General features: G+C 40.4%; 1 protein-coding gene across 8 annotated transcripts in view; it reads left to right on the forward strand.

Annotated features, from left to right (window-relative positions):
• Nucleotides 1-20187, forward strand: part of LOC101951432 (poly(rC)-binding protein 3-like) — a 737225-nt gene that overhangs the window by 197756 nt on the left and 519282 nt on the right. The window lies entirely within an intron of this gene.

A 20187-nucleotide genomic window follows, 5' to 3' on the forward strand; every position in this document is an offset into this window, starting at 1 on the left:
CCACTCCTTTGGGGCATTGTTGTAAGTATGACTGTAAAATCCTCGATGATGCTACTTTCCCCTTATTAAAGTGAGTGGTTAAAAATATGTAGTGGCAGAGCTCTGTAGGGTATTATCTAGATACTTGGATGAGAATGTCAGACTGGACAACTGCAGCTGTGAAGCACAGTCTGACAAGACTTAGCCAGCTAATTGCTAAAAATCTTTGGGGACATCTCCGAAATCCAGCTGAAACATTTTCACATTCACACTATTTTAAAAATTTCTTGCAACTGAAAACACATTGAGCCAGATTCATTGCTGGTGTAATTCTTCTGCAGTCAAGTGGACCAAATTCTCCTCTGTAACCCTGTAAATTCAGAGTAACTCCACTGAAGTAAATGAAGATGCTCCAATATACACCATGGAAATGAGAGCAGAATTTGTCCTAATGGAGTTAAACTAGAGATTAATTTGGCCCATTCTTTGTATTGTATTGATTTGCCTAAACATGTTTCTCAGTCTGCAATTAAGAATGTAATGTAAAGTCCATTAGTGAGAGATTATATTGCCAGAAAATTTGTGTTTTGGGTAGGGTGTTAATAATAATTGCAAAACACTTTGCAATGAGAGAGGAACATTTTAGAGTAGAGTTCATATGATGGGCTGTTCTGGCCCAAGAAGCTTTTATTTGTCAGAGGTATTGTCAGAGGTATTATATTTCAAGTGTTTTACTGTAGAATTCCTATCCACCATATTTCTTTCATATGGAAAACATGGTATAGTAGTAAAATATAAGGAAATGTTATATTATGACCCACAGCATGAAAGCGAAGGTTCCACATTGTGTGCATGCTTTCCATTTTATTAAGTTGAGAATTTTTTTCAGTTTTTACAAAATGATACAGGTGCAATAGCTGAAACAAGAAAATCAACAGTAGGACAAGAAACAGTGCAGTGTGTGTGTGTGTGTGTGTGTGTGCGCTAAATATATATATATTTTTCTTTCTCTCTGACTGGATTCAATATTGTTTCCATCCCTTCCCCCGCCTACCCCCAATGCAATATTCCCATTCCTTGCCTTCTAAAGCATGTACTTTTCTCCATAAGAATGGTATATAATACATCTGGTGGACATTTCTGTGTTGGGTGAAGAACATGGTTTATAATGCATCATTCTCTAATTTCCTGGCTAGAGCTACTGATGTGTGGATATTCTTGATGTGTGATCACCTCACAGATTTTTAGGTTCCATTAGGTGGCTTAATAGAATCCCAGGACTGGAAGGGGCCTTGAGAGGTCATCTAGTCCAGTCCCCTGCACTCATGGCAGGACTAAGTATTATCTAGACCATTCCTGACTGGTGGTGGTCTAGATTCTACAATAGGTTCAGTTGAATGCTCCCTTCTATTATGTGTGCTCCTTTCAGATAAATGTACATCTCTGGTTACAGTTGTAAGCCTGAAATATTTTAAACTGTCCAATCTAAGACATGTATAAACATGGCAGGGAGGTAGTGATGCCATCAGCAATCACTGTAGTCTTTCTATAGTCTGCTTGGAGTCCAGAAGCAACTGCCTAGATTATTTTGTTTTGAATTAATCCAATCAGTAGTTGGGAGACGAAGCAGAATTTATCAGCTATATTTCTAGTCTTCATCCAATAGACAGCTGCTCAATTCTGAATCCCAATCACTCTTGGAGTTGGAAGGTGAAACATAAACTGATGAGATACATATTGCAGGTGCTCACTATGTACAGTCATGACCCCTTGTATTGAGGTGAGGACAAATGTTGCTTCAAATGATTTTTGAACAGTGAACTTCTGGAAAGAAGAAAATGTGAAAGGAGATAATATCATGCAGAAAAAAGGTGGTCAATCTATGAATCTTCAGGAAAAAGTCACCCCTGAGAAATGTCTTGCCAGTTATAAAGGAATCCTTTTATTATTTCTTTCCCCCAATTTTTCTGTACTCCTATACAAGCATGTGAATGGATCCTTCATGATTTGTATGGTAAGGGGGCCATTTTGGGTCACTGTTCATCAGTTATTTAGCTCTTAGTTTATCTAGGTATAACCATCATCTACCTATAAGCAAACTAAGGAAGATAACAAAAGGGTGAGATCAGAGTCTTTCTGATTAAATATCTTTATCTACTGACGTGGGCATTGAACAATTTTGTGATATGGCACAGATGGAAAGCAAGGTGGAAAACATATAAATCAGAAGACTCATGCCTCATTCATGCCAGGATTTTCTTAGTGTTTTGATTGCAGTGTGTGGCTTTTTCCCCCTGCCAGAGGAAATTGAATATAATTTCATTCAGTGATTTAAACACTTGGAGAGAAGCTTTAATAGGGAGGCTATCAATGCTTAGAGGATATATTTTGCAAGGCACCAGATTAACTATTTCCATTCTTTCCACTGGTGACCACTGCATTGAGTTTCATGTCTGGATGTTAGCTGCTTTGAGTCATAACCTTTTCTATATTCTGACTAATGATCCTCAATTCAGATATGTACACTACCAAGTGTCTGAATAGTTTTCCAGTTTTGAAGTGGAGGATATCTATGTACCCAAAATTTTGGGGGAGCCACAAAATATCTTTAAGAATAAACAAATGCCAGTTCTCACTTGATAGAGAAGCAACCATAGCTAGTTGTATATTTAGAAAATTAACAGAGGTGGTAGATAAGCATACTAGCACATAGATTAATGTATGCAATCTGGAATTGGATGGATGGTTAGGAATTCCCTTAATTTCTGTTAGATTTTTTTTCAATGAAAATCTAGAGGCTTTTGGTTTTAAATTGAACAAGGTAAGCAAAAGCATTAAGCAAGCTTGCTCGCTGAAGATTTACAAGAGGGCATTTGTACAAATTGTCACCTTTAAAGATCCATTCTACACAATTTTGAGCAACTCCTTTCTGAGTGCACTCAATGCCCAGTGACTTGTGCTAGTTGCTGATAGTGATGGTGGTGTGGTACAGGTCTGTCTCATCTTACGCAGGGGTTCCATTCCATGGTTAGCACATAAAGCGAAAACCACGTATAGCCAAAATTCCATTGAGTTCAATGGCAGGCGAAATCGCACTACAAGTATAGTATTAAAATTGTTGTGTGTGTGTTTTTTTTTTTTTTTTTTTGCGACCGCGTAAAGTTGAAATCACGCATGTTAAATGCGCATAAGATGCGACAGACCTGTACTTCTGCAACCAGCACTGCTAGTGCTAGATATGCTCATTCTATCCTTTCAAATGTTTTCATTGCCTTAGTACTAGGAGCTACGTGAGAGGCACTTGGTAACTGTTTCTTGATCAAGAAATTCTTCCTTGTACAGATCCTGCTTGGCTGAATAAGCCATTAATTAAGTTTGATTGCTAATATCATCTTTCTGAATTCAGAAGGTGTGGTGTTTAGATGCTGCATGTGATTATTAGAACTGGGAGCACTGGCTGTTGGGAGTCTGAAGGGACAGGAAACAGGAAGGAGGGGGGAGGAGTTGAGGAGTCTGAGTGAGAGTTAGAGTGTGCAGCTACAGCTTGGTAAAGAGATTTCCACTGTAAATAAAGTTCTGTTGAAGTTCGTTAATACCTTGCCTGGGTGATACAACAAAAGGCCTGATTCTCCATTTTCTGCAGCTTGTGTAAGATGGGTGGCATTTTATACCCATCTGTCTGTCAAATGTGTGTAAAAACGCTACCCACTTTTCCCAGGTGTAAATGATTATGCAAACTGCAGGAAATGAAGAATCAGGCCCAGAATCTACAATCTGCACAGTGTGGATTATCACAATGAAAACCCCACTAGTTCCCTCCTTTTTAGAGCAGGGCAAAACCAGGGGAGGCTTGGACATCTAAACATTTATTGGGTTAAATTTTGTTTTGCAAACCAGGAATGGTTTGGATAGAGGTAGCATTTGTCCAACTCCTCTGCAAAGTTTGGTTGGGTGTTGCTGAATGGCTCTTGTTTTTCCCACCTGTAATTCTCTTTACCGTAAGACTGAGTGGTGGTTTGTCCCCCTTGCAGCAATCTTTCTGTAAGATCTCATCCCTTTTATAAAAGCTAAGCAGGACTTTAAAGGCATGGGAGGGAAATCTATTGGGAAGCCATTTGAACATATTCATGGGAGTGAGTTTTCCATGGACATCAACAATGCTGTAAGGGAAATTTCTCTCCCCAGTTTCATTTGAGGAACAATGATTTTTGAAGCATAGTCTGTGTATCCTTGACCATAGTATCCTCTTCATACTTTTTCACTTTAAAACACCCCTTTTTAGTAATTGACTTATAATTAAAAATCCAAGACCTTTAGAAAATAAAACTACTTTCATAAATGTTGCCTGCTGTCATTGAAATAACAGGATTTGATTACAGATAGCATTCAACTGAAATGTTGAATTTTTATAGATATATTTTTTTAAATTATCATTGGCAGTCTGCTGTTGACAGACATTAATGTAGGATACTACTCCACTTAGTACAAAAATAAAATCAAACACTATATAAATTGCAGAATGTTTCCCTTAGCACATTAGATGCTGTGATTCTTGGCCAAATGGAGTAGTTTTGGTTGTACACTCTCTTCCTAAAATATTGTAAGACTTTTTAATAGATTTCTGTTTGGAAAACCCAGTAAAGTGCCTGGCACCCATACTTCTTTAATAAAGTGCAGTACTTCATTTGAAGTCAAGGTGTTCAGCAACAGCATCAGGCCCAATTGGCTCCATGAATCTGATTTGATTCCTACCAAACTGGTTCTCAAATGTATTGACAACCAAATATGGATGTGGTGCACTGCAGCTCATGTTGCTGAAGCGGTATGTAATTAATGTTAGGAAAAAGGCCATGAGATGCTTGATTAAATGGTGCTACATGAGTGCAAACTATTATTGAAAGTATATGGTGATATCAGTCTCTTATTACTGAGCTTATCAAGCTCAAGGTTAAACAGTTACCTAATTATAGTCAGTAAGTAGCTACATAAGGAGAAGATATTTGATAGACCAGAGCTCTATCATGCAAACTAAGTGCAATAGCTGGAAATTGAAGCTAGACAAATTTAAACTGGGAATAAGGTGTAAATTTGAACGTGAGAGTAGTTAACCATTGGAACAGCATACCTAGGAATGTAGAGGATCCTTCAGCACTCCATTTCAAGTCTTTCAATCCACACTAGATGTGTTTCTAAAAGAGAGATTCTAGTTCACTGCAAGTAATTAGACTTTATGCAGGATTTACTAGGTGAGACTCTATGTAGAGTTGGGCAAATAACTGATTTTGTTTGCTTTTTGCTGGTAGTCCTAAAAATTTTTTAAAGAATGATTCGTGTCCAACTAAAAACTCCCCCAAAAATTAATAAAACTGAAAAGTCAGCAGTTTTGTTTCCGGTCAACTGAAGTGTTTCAATTTGGGGGCATTTTAAAAATAAAAACCCATGAAAATGGGTGGGCAGGGGGACTAAATTCACAAAATGGCCAGAAAACAAAGTGGCTCCCTTATAACCTTTAGCCTAATGGTTGGGGCACTGACCTGGGATGTGGAAGCCCCTGGTTCAGTTTCCCCTTCTGCTTGATGTGGGATCAGGGATTTCAGCTTTGTTCTCCCATACTGCAGGAGAGTGCCTTCACCCATGGGCTCTGGGATATCCTGGGGCAGGGCTCTCTCCTGTTGAGGATGTTCCGTTGTGTATAAGCAGTTAGAGCAGGGACTTGAACTTGGATCTCCTATGTCCAAGGGAAGTGCCCTAATCCAGGGGTTCCCGACCTTTTTCTTTGAGTCATCCCCACCCCCACCCCCACCCCGAACAATGCTGTAAAAACTCCTTGGCCCACCAGTGCCACAACAACTGTTTTTCTGCATATAAAAACCAGGGCCAGCATTAGGGGGTAGCAAGCAGGGCAGTTACCTGGGGCCCCATGCTACAGGGACCCCACAAAGCTAAATTGGCCAGGCTTTGGCTTGAGCCCTGGGTGGCGGGGTTCAGGGCCCCGGGCTTTGGCCCCGCATGATGGGGTTTCGGCTTTCTGCCCGGGCACCAGAGAGTCTAACACTGACCCTGCTTGGCTGACCCCCTGAAACCTGCTCACCGCCTCCCAGGGGGGCCCTGGACCCCTGGTTGAGAACCACTGCCCCAATCAATGAGCTAAAAGTTATAAGGGAGGCACACCACAACCTCCTTTGGCCATTTTGTGAATGGCACCTGTGAATCCAATTCCCCCCCCCCCCCCCCCCCAAAAAAAAATGTTTGGACAAAACGATGCAGCAGATTCTCAAATAATTTCTGGTCAACCCAAACTGCATTTTTTTGGCAAATAAACTGTTCATCTGTAAAAATTTTCCCAGCTCCAATTCTATGGTCTGTTAGGTGGGAAGTCAGACTAATGACCTTCCTGGTCTTCAGTTTTACGTAAAATTATTCACAAAAATGAATTGCGTGGACGGGATATACATCTGCTATAGCAGCTGTGTTAAGTTGTATACTACACTACAAAACATGTTGTCTGCTCCTGTGTCTGAATGCATCTCCACAACATACTGGTCTGACCGATTCTACCAGTGCACAGATTTACCTTCACAGAATAGTTCATCTAGACTAGATAATTTGAATTGTAATGGTATTCAGTAGCTTGAATCTCCATAGTACCTTTTACTTTAGGATACTTTACAAAAGCCATTGTAAGATTCCAGGTTTTATATCACAATTTACATTTAACAGGAAAAATGTCAGCATTTTATGACTGTAGATGACATGTATAAAGAACAATTTCAAGACTCATCAGTTTGGTGCAGTTACAGTAACAGTTGTGTGAAAACACTGTTTTCAAGAGCAGGTTTTCTGTATAGCTCTTTCTAGTGGAAAGGTAGCCATTTCAGATGCAAAAGAGGTTTTGGTTAAAAACTGAAGCCTACCTAAATGTATATGGAGTCTGAAGCTGGGTGGGAACTGGAATTTCCATCCCCTAGGAAACTGCATTTTTGAGAATATTTTCACCCCAATTTGGAACAAAACAATTATCTAGAACTGAACTCTGATCCTTGCCAAAATTTTGGCATATTTCCAGTGTTTTCTGTTTCTGTCTGGTTGCAATGGAAAAAACTATGAGCATTCTTGTGGTATTTGGGCATGCCTGCTTATCATAATTTGGGGTGGAGGAGGGAGTTAACTAAACACTTTGGAACCTCAAAAATCTATATTGCTGTTTAGTTCTCTGTGAAGGTTCAAAGGAGATACTTAAATTATCCAGACCAGTTCTTCTCTTAATTTGTAATTGGCCGTGATGTCAAATGGAAGACCCTGTTGACATAATATTGCCATGGAATAGTCATAGTCATAGCTGTCAGATCTGTTTTAACATTTGTGAACTGTGTATTCATGAAACATATCGCCCACAAATGAGATGCAGCCACTTTGGAGGTGGAATGTGGCAATTGAACACACAACAGTTTAGGGAGGGAGGCAAAATAAATGCCTATGTTCAGACTCAAGTATGGTTTTTAAAGTGACAATGAAAGGTCTCTAGTCTTTTTGAAATTTTGTTTTTAGAAGGAATGGTTGCCAATTTCTGTGATCCCAATCACAAGCTTTTTAAATAAGGTGATGTTCCGTTGAAATAATAATCCACAAGATGAGGATCTGCCCTAGTTTTGAGGTTGTTTTGTTTTTAAATTCTATGACCTGCATTCAGATGTGCTAGTGTGTGTGTTGGTGTTTAAATAACCCCTTCTGATAAAGCCCTGTTGGCTCATAAATAGCTTAGGAGCAGTTTTGAAGGCTGAAGTGATTAGTGCTCTGTGAGCTTCATTCTAATCACAAAATATTGTAAAACCAAGACCTTGTTTAATTCAGTGGTGTTACACCATTGTAAAACTGGCTTAAATGAGATCAGGATCACCCTGTGTGGTTCAGCTTGCATAGACTTTCCCCCACACCAGGCCTAACTCTACACTGACACTATTAGTCCGTTATTCTCGTGACTATTGAGTTTGCTTACAAGTTTGAGATCTGAACACAGCAAGCTTGTTCTCTGCTGCATTGTTGTGTTGTCAGTTATAATGTGCGTTGTGAACATACACTCAAGGCAGTGGCAGTAGTTTAATTCTGATTTAATAGTGTTTTACTCCGCCTTAGCGCTCAGTTTGGGTGGGAAGATGGTCCAGTGATCAAATTACAGGCTGAGGACTCGGAAGATCCAAGTTCAGCTATTAGCTCTACCACACTGTGTGACCTTAGGCCAGTCACTTTATACCTCCATTCCCTGTGTGTAAAATGAGGCTAGCAATACTATCTAATCAGGGATGCTTGGAGGCTAACCTGGTCGATTTATGTGATGTGTTTGGGTACTATTGCAATGGGAGCCAGATAAGAACCTAGATACAAAGATAAATAATGGACTACAGTAAGGCCAAGATAGTAGAGGATCAGATAGCGCTCACCTTAAAAACAATGCCCCTTCTTTGAAACCTAGTTTTGTTTTGTTTTCATGCCCTCGTAATCTCCACCTCCCAGTGGTTTTCAGTTCTTGAACTGAAAATGTTTTATGGCAGCTCCGTCTGAATGCTCTCAATAAAAAGAGGGAAACATCTGTCATGGCTAGCACTGTTCTGCTGACCATCATGCTCTGTAATAGCTCTGACTTAGAGTCACACTGCTAAATCTCCCAGAGATGCTGCTGCCCTCATAGTTAGTGTTTCACACCATGGCAGGCAGCTTTGGTCATGGAGGAAAGGGGACTTTATTTTAAAAAAATATATGCACTGTGTGTCTCTTCTGCTTTACCTTTCTGTCTTTTATTTAGAGAGGGAGCATAAAGAGAAATGTCATATCTTGAACCCTGTTGAATTTCAAGGGGGTTGGGATTTTTGTCAAGGTTTGTGATAGAGTGGGGATGGATCTAAGCTCAGAGCTTGAGTTGGATATGAACTTTTCCAGAGTTTGAGGGTGTTTGTGGTCCCATCTGGAACCCATCTTTTAGAACAGATGGTGATATTAAGGATGGTGGTGGAGAAGAAACTTTCACAAAGGCTAGTCTGAGACTCATAGACTCAAAGGTCAGAAGGGACCATTATGATCATCTAGTCTGACCTCCCGCATGATGCGGGCCACAAAAGCTGACCCATCCACTCCTGGAAGAATTCTCTCCCTTGACTCAGCTGTTGAAGTCCCCAAATCATGATTTAAAGACTTCAAATCGCTGAGAATCCTCCAGCAAGCGACCCCTGCCCCATGCTGTGGAGGAAGGTGAAAAACCTCCAGGGCCTCTGCCAATCTACCCTGGAGGAAAATTCCTTCCCGACCCCAAAAATGGCGATCAGCTGAACCCCGAGCATGTGGGCAAGATTCTCTAGCCAGACCCTCTGGAAAAAGTTCTCTGTAGTAACTTTTAATATCCCATCATGCTGAAACAAAGAGCCCCAATGTTTCCCTATACTTGATGAGGCTTTTGGAGATCACTGGTGGTCAAGCTGTGGCCTTCAAGCTACTAGTGACTTGAAGGTTACTTCTGCTCCTTGAGGCTTTCAATGGTGGCTCTTAGTGGACAACTCTTAAGGAGAAAAATTGCATTTGCTGGTAAATTGAAGATTTGATTCCCTCAAACTGTGCCCCGCAGTTTTTAAACTGAAGCATTTGAATCCTCTTTATCCCTATGAGGAGGAGAAGGTAGGTGTAGGAACTTGCTATATTGGTTTCACGAGTGCTAGGGACTCCGTTTTGAGCCACCAAAGCAATGCAAAAGATGTGGAGCAGGGCAGAGACAAAGGCCAGATCTACACTACAGACCTATATCACTCACAGGTGTGAAAAATCCACACCCCTGAATGCCATAGTTATACTGACCTAGCCCCCATGTAGACAGCACTATGTCGGCAGAAGAACTTTTGCCAGTGTGGGCACTTCTTGGGGAGGTGCATTGACTACATCAATGAGAGAAGCTCTCCTGCCGGCATTGTAGTGTCTTCACTAAAGCAATACAGCGACGCAACTGCTGTAGCGCTGGACGTGAAGACAAGCCCTATGCCTCAAACAAAGTACTGGTTATGGCCTCTTGACAATAATATGCTCATTCCTCAAATTGAAAAGGTTGGGCACCACTATTCCAGATTATAAGGATCCTTCCGTTTTTTCTTATTCTCTTCTGATCTTCAGGAATCACTGTCCAGTGAGGATAAGTGCCCCTGTGGTTTTCTGTTTGCAGTGTTGTTGTAGCCACATTGGGTCCAGGATATTAGAGAGACAAGGTGGGTGAGGCAATAGCAATATCTTTTATTGGACCAACTTCTGCTGATAAGAGAGACATGATTTTGAGCTACACAGAGCTCTTCTGGTCTAGGAAAGGTCTTCGGAGTGTCACAGCTACATACAAGGTGGAACAGATTGTTTAGCATAAGTAATTCATCTTGAGTGATCTCTTAAAATATGTGTTAAGTGGCTTATTAAAACCTGCAGTCCTAGGACAACATTCTGCTCACCTCACCCACCTTGTCCCTGTGGTTCTCTGTCATTTGGAAGAATGTGCTTTTTGACTTGAGGTAAACTTGAAGTTTGTGCCCAGTCCTTTTTCAAGTCATTTATCACATCTTAAAACTCTCGTCTCTTCTAGCTGGTTTCATAGTTTACATAAGGAAAGGCATTTTTTAAGGTAACATTTCCATGCTTTCCTGCATCTCTCTAAATGTTCTCCTTCTCTTGGAACCTTAGCATTTTTAGGGTAGACTCAGATTTTAAGGCCAGAAGGGACCATTGTGGTCATTTAGTCTGACCTCCTGCATATTGGAAGCCACAGAACCTCACCCACCCACTCCTGTAATAGACTCCTAACCTCTGGCTGACTTACTGAAGTCCTCAAATTGTGATTTAAAGACTTCAAGTTACAGAGACTCCACCATTTACACTAGTTTAAACCTGCAAGAGACCCGTGCCTCATGCTGCAGAGGAAGGTGAAAACTCCCAGGGTCTCTGCCAATCTTACCTGGGGGAAAATTCCTTCCTGACCCCAAATATGGCAGTCACCCACATATTCAGGGTCTAAGACCCATCAGCCACACAGCTGGGAAAGAATTCTTTGTAGTAACTCACAGCCCTCCCCATCTAGTGTCCCATCACCAGCCATTGGAGATACAGTAGAACCTCAGAGTCGCAAACACCTTGGGAATGGACGTTATGACAGGTTTCAGAGGGTCAAGTATCAGAGGGGTAGCTGTGTTAGTCTGAATCTGTAAAAAGCAACAGAGGGTCCTGTGGCACCTTTAAGATGAACAGAAGTATTGGGAGCATAAGCTTTCGTGGGTAAGAACCTCACTTCTTCAGATGCAAGTGAAGAAGTGAGGTTCTTACCCTCAAAAGCTTATGCTCCCAATACTTCTGCTCGTCTTAAAGGTGCCACAGGACCCTCTTGTTGCTTGTTTCAGAGTGTTAGCCGTGTTAATCTGTATCAGCAAAAAGAACAGGAGTACTTGTGGCACCTTAGAGACAAATTTATTTGAGCATAAGCTTTCGTGGGCTAAAACATTATGGTAGTTCTTTCAAAAGTTTACTGTTGAACATTGACTTAATACAGCTTTGAAACTTTACTATGAAGAAAAATGCTGCTTTATCGATTATTTTTAGTAGTTTACATTTAACACATTACTTTACTGTATTTGCGTTTTTCTTTTTTTGCGGGGGGTTGTCTCTACTGCTGCCTGGTTGTGTATTTGAGGTGTGTGGGGTTGACTGGTCAGTTCGTAACTCTGGTGTTTATAATTATGAGGTGCTACTGTATTTGCTGCTAGCAGTTGCAGATCGGCTATCCCCCTGGTTTTGTTGAAGTCCTCAAGCTTCTGTACATTTCTATTCCCAAAATGTGTGCCAAGGACTTTTCTCTTATTATTTTGGTAAGCAGTTCTTATCCTGCCTCTTCTTTCTTCCTCTTCCAAGATTCCAGTGCATTGAAGATTGCGTTGGACCTGTTGTCCATGTGATACAAGATGTTCTTTTCTAGAAATAAAAGTTTCTCAAAGCTGAAGTTCTGTGGAGAGGACTCACTTTCCTCAGTCTCTGCTACAGCGTCCATGAATCTGTTTACTTTGCGTAGTCTAAGGCTGGGATTTTCAACAGAGCCTAATGGAGTTAGGTGCTCAACTCCTATTTACTTCTACCAGGAATTGAGTGCATAACTCTCTTAGGCCCTTTGAACATCCACCTTAAAGTTCCCTAAAGTTTTCTATTTTGTGGATGACTTCTGCAAGACCACCTGAGTCACAAAAGAATTTGATGGACTGAAGTTGCTATGGCTGTTTCCCTGGTCACTGCTATTGTTTTGTGTTTTATCTGACATGCCGTTCTGCAACAGTCTGTAATTTTCTGTTTTAAAAATTTGCTCATCTCCAGGGCCAGCAATCTATATTCCCTGTACTGTGTGGTGCACCATGCAGAGGAGACCAAACAATGGGGCAAAGCTGTTACTCTGGGGCCTATGCAATAGAAAAAGGTGATTACACAAAAATATATTCTACCCCATCACTCCCTCTGCTAAACATCCTTGCCGTGAATGAGAAGGGGGCAAATAGAATGGAACTAATGAGTCGGGGAGAAGCTGCACTAAGCAGCATAAATTGAACTTCAGGCAAAAGCCTAGGCGTAGCTAATTCCACTTTGAGCAGCATTCATTAATGCAGTGCCCTTGGTGACTCTCCTCCGTGGAGTCACAGAACAGTCAGTGGCTTGGTGGCCTATGGCAGCGCAGAGGCAAAGTCCAGCTTCATGAATGGCAGGGTTTCCCATAGATTCCTCCCCACTCCGCAACTTTGTTTGGCATTTTGGCTCTGCTCCCAGCCTTGTCTACTTGATTTGGAGGAAATGTGTGTCTTAGTACTCCTTGGGAATCAAAAAAGCAGATGTTGTGACTAATTTGTTCCCCTCTGTTTGTTTTTATACAGGAAGGGCCTGTACAGGTCTTTGGCTTAGAGTCTTTCTTCGTAGTGTGTATACAGCACCTAGCATAGTCCCTGACTGGGGCCTTTAGGCACTACTACAACATAAATAATTCAGAATAGTGGCTCCAAATATATTTGTGGTGTGTGTTCTAAATGATGATCTTATTTGATGAGTTTAATTACCAGTTCTTCATATTGTGAGAAAGCATCCTTAAATACAGTGCCAGTCTCTCGCCTTGTTGTGTGGCTTTTGTTTAGGAATCCTTTTGATCCACTTCCTGCATCCATCAAGCTTGACAAGTAACATGTCGGGCTGGTAGATGAGAGAAATCCCATATTTTTAGAAATATTTATTAATAAACGTATTACTCCCTGGTAATGCAATTCAAGGGGGGGGTTTATATTCCACTGTATACAGAACCAGCCATTTGTCAAGTTTATCCACTTCTGTCATCAAGTGATGCAGGGAATGCTAAATGTGGAATTACTCTATGTAGACACCCTTGATCAGAAATAAGCAGCAAAAGCATTTGTTTATGCAGCAGTTCTGGTGAATGCCTACTATCTACCCCTTCAAAACAAACATATCCTTTCCATAAACTCTCTCTGGATACGGTTCTGCAGTCCTTTTGAAATGCAGGGCATTTGTATCTAAAGAAGAGTGAGTGACGGAAAGTATAAATCAATCTTCACATTTAGGAGCATGGCTTTTTTCCAAACAGATGCACTTTTTTTTTTTTTTTTGGAGAACATGTTGGATGTGCTTAGCCTGATCTGTAACAGACTATATGATTATATTCCACAATGCAGAACTAATACATTTCTTTCCAGAACATGGCACCGGCCCAATCAAGTCCTTTTTATGCAAGCAAAATAGGAAGCAAGGACCGAATTACTTTTTATGCATAAAAAGGTCATTTGCTCAGATCAGGGTTTAAAGCCTTATTTTTGCTTGAAGTGGTTTTCTTTTCTTTGACCAGTCCAGTTAAGAGGATAATTCTTGGAAGCAGAAACCAAGAATCCTAAACAGGGACTGAACTGTAATTGCTGTGCCTGCACAGTTACAATTGACTTCAAAGGGAGGTGCATGCATGCAGCAGTGAGCAGCACAATGGGGCCTTTTGTTCTGACCCTATCTGAAACTTTCACAGGAACTTTTTCATTTGCATCCATCTTGTAGTTTTTCAGGTAATTGGTAAAGATACTTTTGTTTTCATTTGTAGCCTCATTCATATTATTTCTGTCAGATGATTGTTGTTTTATAAAGTGAACAGAATCAGTCCTAAATACCAGTACCGGTCTGTCGCATCTTAGGCGCATTTAACATGTGCAATTTCAGCTTTACGCGGTCGGCAAAAACACACACAAAAAAAAGAAAAATAACAATTTAAGTACTGTTTGTGTAGTGTGGGTGATTCCACCCACCATTACACTCAATGTAATTTTGACTATACGCGATTTTCGCTTTAGGCGCTGACTGCGGAACGTAACCCCAGCGTAAGATGAGACAGACCTGTATTTGTATTGTTCAAGCAGTGAACTTTCCTCCATACTGAAATGCTTCCACTCCTAAGTGTACTCAGCACTTGCTATCTAAGCTAGTTCTACACCCATTTGAGTAGCTCATTCTCAGTACCTTAGTTACTGACCATGTAGGTTAGAATTGTGTGATGCTATTTCAAAAATCACTGTAAAGCCCTTATAAAATATTATATCCCTATTAGGTAGTTTGACAGTTTCCTCCTCTATCTTGGTGGGTCCTGCGCTTATTGGCGGATTTTCTTGCCTCAGAGATTCACCATGTGGGTTGGGGAACAGCCCAGAGACCTTCCCCTCTGGAAGAACCCACAGTCCAGGTCAATTGGGAGATTTGGGGGGAACCCAGGCCCGCCCTCTACTCCGGGTTCCAGCCCAGGGCCCTGTGGACTGCAGCTGTCTATAGTGCCTCCTGTAACAGCTGCATGAAAGCTACCACTCCCTGGGCTACTTCCCCATGGCCTCCTCCAAACACCTTCCTTATTCTCACCACAGGACCTTCCTCCTGGTGTCTGATAACGCTTGTACTCCTCAGTCCTCCAGCAGCTCACTCTCAGCTCCTTGCGCCTCTTGCTCCCAGCTCGTCGCGCTCACACCACAAACTGAAGTGAGCTCCTTTTAAAACCCAGGTGCCCTCATTAGCCTGCCTTAATTGATTCTAGCAGCTTCTTCTTAATTGGCTCCAGGTGTCCTAATTAGCCTGCCTGCCTTAACTGGTTCTAGCAGGTTCCTGATTACTCTAGTGCAGCCCCTGCTCTGGTCACTCAGGGAACAGAAAACTACTCATCCAGTGACCAGTATATTTGCCCTCTATCAGACTCCTGTACCCCACTGGTCTGGGTCTGTCACAGTAGATACAATATCGCTTCAGAATCCATGCTGGATCTTCAGCACATGGTTCTTCTCTAGCTGCTGCACTTGATTGTCCCTAATGAGTGCTCTCCCACTGCTGAAGCCTTGTCTTGAGGTCAGAATATTTTTCTTCCTTTTCTAGTTACCTTCTTAAATATGAATTTCACATCCAGCTTTCTGTGCCCCATTGACTCCTTCATGGGAAGATGCTCTTTCCAAGGAGATATTTGTAAAACTTGGTATTAAACATTATTTGGCTAGATCCTTTAGAAATCTAGGTTATGTTGTTGAAATTAGAAACTCAACTACAAAATTACCTCTTATGGTGTAATCCACATTTCTTCTTTCCTTGAGAGACCCTGTTTTTTCTACATGCTAGAGTTTAGCTGTTAACTCTTCTTTTGTGATTGTTTCTCAGTCTACCTGCTCTGTCATTGTTCTTCTGGGAGATGAGAAGGATAAACTGACTCCTCCTTCAATGACTTCCTTGTTTCTTTAACATCTCTTTTTGGGTCAATATTGCAAACCTCTCTTCGTAACTCCCATTGATTTCAATGAGTGCTCATTCATGGAGAGCCTGCTCTTAACTCACTCTTCCATCATTCTCCATCTCTGATTTTTCTGTTTTCTTTACTTTTTTCACTTTTTTTTTTAACATGTCAACCTCTACAAATAAGTTTTCATTGTGATTTTAAAAAGCTTAACTTAAAGAATCTTTCTGTGAAGTCCTCTGGCTTGGCTGCTTCCTTATTCCTATGTTCTAAGTCAGTAGTTCTTAACCAGGGGTACATTTACCCCTGGGGTACTCAGAGGTCTTCCGGGGGGTACTCAATTAATCTAGATCAGTGTTTCTCAACCTGGGGGGTTGCAGGTCCAAGGCGGGGTCATGGGTTCAGGGGCGTTGCAAGAGCAGGGCCAGCATAAGGGGGTGGCAAGCAGGGCTTCAGACAAGGCACACAAGTGAAAAACAGGTTCAGGTATCACACTGAAATATTATTACAATATTTATATTCCAATTTATTTTATAATTACATGGTAAAAATGAGAACATAAGCCATTTTTCAGTACTAGTGTGCTGTGACACTTTTGTATTTTTATATCTGATTTTATAAGCAAGTAGTTTATAAGTGAGGTGAAACTTGGGTTAAACAAGACAAATCAGACTCCTGAAATGGGTACAGTAGTCTGGAATGGTTGAGAACCACTGTTCTAAGTGATGTAGGTTCCTGAGTCCCACCTTCTAGCTGATTTAAGCACTTTTGGTTCGGAAATCCCATTGAAAGCAAATGGGACTTAGGCTCATTTATTCAGGACCAAATTTTCCAAGGTGTTTAGGTAGGATTTTTAGAAGCACCTAAACAGATTAGGCTTAAATTCACTGGAAAAACCTGGCCTTTGGGCACTCTTTAAAAAGCTACCCTGTATCTCTCTGCTTTATGTCAATCAGACAGACCTAGAAGAGATTCTGATCTCATTATGCTGGTGTAATGCTGCTACAATAAATGTTGCTGCTGTTCTAGATTTATACAAGTATAATGGAGCTGTATCTTGCCTTTTTGGATTTGCATTGAATTCAAACATCTGGGGTGAACAATTTCTTTCCTAAAAATTGTGGATTTGGGGCTAGGGAAGGGGAGCTGAGTGTCTACATTTCAAATGGCTATTTGGTGTGATATTGAGGAGTCTGAGTCCAGTCCTGTTCCCATTGAAACCAATAATAAAACATCCATTAACTTCAGAGTCAGGCACTGTATGTACAACTGCAATGAAATACAGCTCCTGTGCTAATTATGAACTTGAGTTTGAGAATTTTCCCAAGTCAAAATATGTGGGCTCCTTCCAGAACCCACGTTCCGTTTGGCTTCCAATGGGATTTAGGAGCCTACATGACTTAAAAGTTTTCAAAAGTGCTTGACTTAGGCTCCTAAGTCACTTAGAACATGGTAAAAATTTCAAGAGTGATAATACACCGGTTTCTTGATTAAAAAAAAGTGTACATTTAAGTTTTGAACTTTGAACTGACTACTAAGTCTGAAGAACTGAATTGTGGGGATGAAGACCCACCTGAAATCCCACTGAAGTGAAATGGACGCCACATGGAGGTAAGGGTGAGCATGCCTGTGCAGATCCCTTAGCTGGTTGGGGAACTTTCTATTAGTTCTTCCCTGCCCCATTTTTGTTCAAGTGATGTTGATGTGCATTCCAATTGTACAATCAAATGGTTTTAAGAAAGAAAACCTTTAGTGCTGCCTTTCAGAAGCAGTAGCACTGCTACAGTAATGATGTTGAGTTAATTTACAAGGAACTTCGCAAACTTTTTAGCAGGACACAGATTCTCTGCCTTTAAAAAAATTTTTTTTTTTTTTTGCTGGTTTCTTAAAGTGTGTTTGAGGCCAGAACATGCCCCACCCACGCTCAACATTATAGCTCCAGCAAAAAACTTGTCCCTCCCTCACATAGCTTCTCAACGGTAGCATGCAATAGCAATCCTTGCATATAGAAGTCTTACTCCCTCTCTTTCCCTTAACTGAGCATTTCTTCATCAAATCTAGTTGGTTTTTAAGGAAATTAGTTTGTCGTGTCACTTCCTAAGACTCTTGAATACTTATGTCCCCCTGCTCCTTGCTACCTACCGTATGTGATGAAAACCTCTGTCTCTTCTCACTAAAAGTATTGTATTGTGTTGAACAGATTTTAGGTATCAGTAATGATCAACCTTAATGTTCCTCTTTGAAAAAACCTCTCCATAATAAGAATGACACTCACAACCATGATTCCCCTCCTCCTCCCACCTCTAAACTCCTAAACACAAAATAACAAAATATATGAATAAAATCTTAACCTAGCTGAAGCAGAGTTGTGACCCACCCAACAGGAGAAATGCCAGAGACTCCATGAAGTCCGCTATGGACTTTGCAGTTGCTATTGATTTTATGTTAATGGTGCTCAGATAGTATGGTAAGGGATGGCAGAGTAAAACCCTAAGATAGATAGCGAATGGTTTTAGCTCTCAGTTGTTGGCATGAAAGGGTAGTTCTTAAGGTGTTAAGTGTCAAATAACTGTATCTCAAAAACACTGAAACGTACAGTCTAGAGAAACAAATGGTTTGAAACGAATCTTAATTGTGTCTCTTAATGCCCATTCAGGGATGCAACTCCCACTATTTTAATCACCTGGTTCTTTGCCAGGCCTTTGCCACTGCAATTGAAGACAACCAAAATAATCACAATTATTAAATACATGTCTTCTGTAAAGTGTTTCACAACATCAATGTTTTTTCTTGAGATTTGACAGTTTTACATTGCTTATACAATTTCATTTCAGTAAGAAAATTCTTTAGCACCTTTTTGAGTAGGTTTAAATGAGAGGCTTTGTCTTGAAAAAGGAGGGTAAAGGAATGCCCATTTTTATAGTGTAGTTTTATGACACTAACAAAATAGTACACTATGGTCCTAAACAGAATATCTTTGTTCTTTTAAAGTCATGACTCTTTCTAAAACATAACTATCTTACCAAAAAAAAAAAAATTTCCACTATGTGAGATCATGTCTATACTAACTGGCATTTAAAAAAAAAAGGTGTCCAGTGGTTTGATTCAAAACTCCCTAGGGGTTTGCCTTTTCACCAAAATGGTCCTTGGATTTGGAACCTGCCTTTTGTTTGTTTAGTTGCAAGTTGTAAATACACTGCCTTTTTAATAACAAAATTACTAAAACATAAAAGTTTTATGGCTAGTGTCATCTGTTCCCTTATCAGTTAGTTACAGCTCAAGTGTGAAAAAGGGATGACTGGTTCTTCTTGACAAAAAGGAAGCTGGGCTGGGTGGAAGGAATTCCAATTTTTATTTTTAATTTTATTTAATAAACAGCCATCAATAAGAATGTGAACTATCCATCTATATACTATATTGTGCAAGCCTGTATATTTTTGGTCCACTTCTTAGAACTTACTGAATATAAAGTTAGGCTCAAATTGTTCCCAATATAAATTGAACAATTTTTATTAATAACCATTTTGCATCAATTTCAATGGCTTCCACTGTCACACAGATATTCTAAAAATTCACTAAAATGGCCACCTTATTATTCTGTGTTATTTTCCAGCCCTATTTCCCGCTGTTACATTTCCCTCTGCTTCATATGCTTTTTACTTATTTGTGGCTGCTTCTTCCCTCATCTTTCTGTTCTCTTTTGTAGATCTGGGGGAGTCTAACCATCCAAATTCTCTTAACCACTCTGAATGTCTCTACCCTATTACTTCTAGTCAGATGTAGTTTACTCCAGTGGCTCTCAACTTTTCCAGGCTACTGTACCCTTTCAAGAGTCTTTGTCTTGCGTACCCCAGTTTTACCTCACTTAAAAACTACCTGCTTACACAATCAGACCTAAAAATATAAACGTGTCACAGCACACTATTACTGGAAAATGGCTTACAGTCTCATTTTTATCATGTAATTATAAAATAAATCAATTGGAATATAAATATTCTACTTCTTTATACTGCTCCTAATACTATCTGTATGACATTTTAGTTTGTACTATCTTCAGTAGTTTTGTATATAGTCTGTTGTAAAACTAGGCATGTATCTAGATGAATTGATGTACCCCCTGGAAGAGTACGCATCCCCGGGTTGAGAACCAATGGCAAGGTCTAATCTCGTTTGTTAAAGATTCTTTTACTGGCTATTTTTTCCCTGGCACGCATTCAGAATTACAACCTGCCATTCATATAGTTACTGGTAATATTTATGAATAAATAATTATAATGTATGAGGTCCCATTCTTTAGCTAAATGCCTAGCTTTACAAACCTAGGGCTTCTTTCAGTAATCAATCTGACAAAACTCCCTATGTCTTCAGCTGGAATTTGGCCTGAGTAAAGTCAGTCCTGTAAACCTGAGATC

This window comes from Chrysemys picta, chromosome 2, assembly GCF_011386835.1.
Source record: "Chrysemys picta bellii isolate R12L10 chromosome 2, ASM1138683v2, whole genome shotgun sequence".
Lineage (NCBI taxonomy): Eukaryota > Metazoa > Chordata > Testudines > Emydidae > Chrysemys > Chrysemys picta.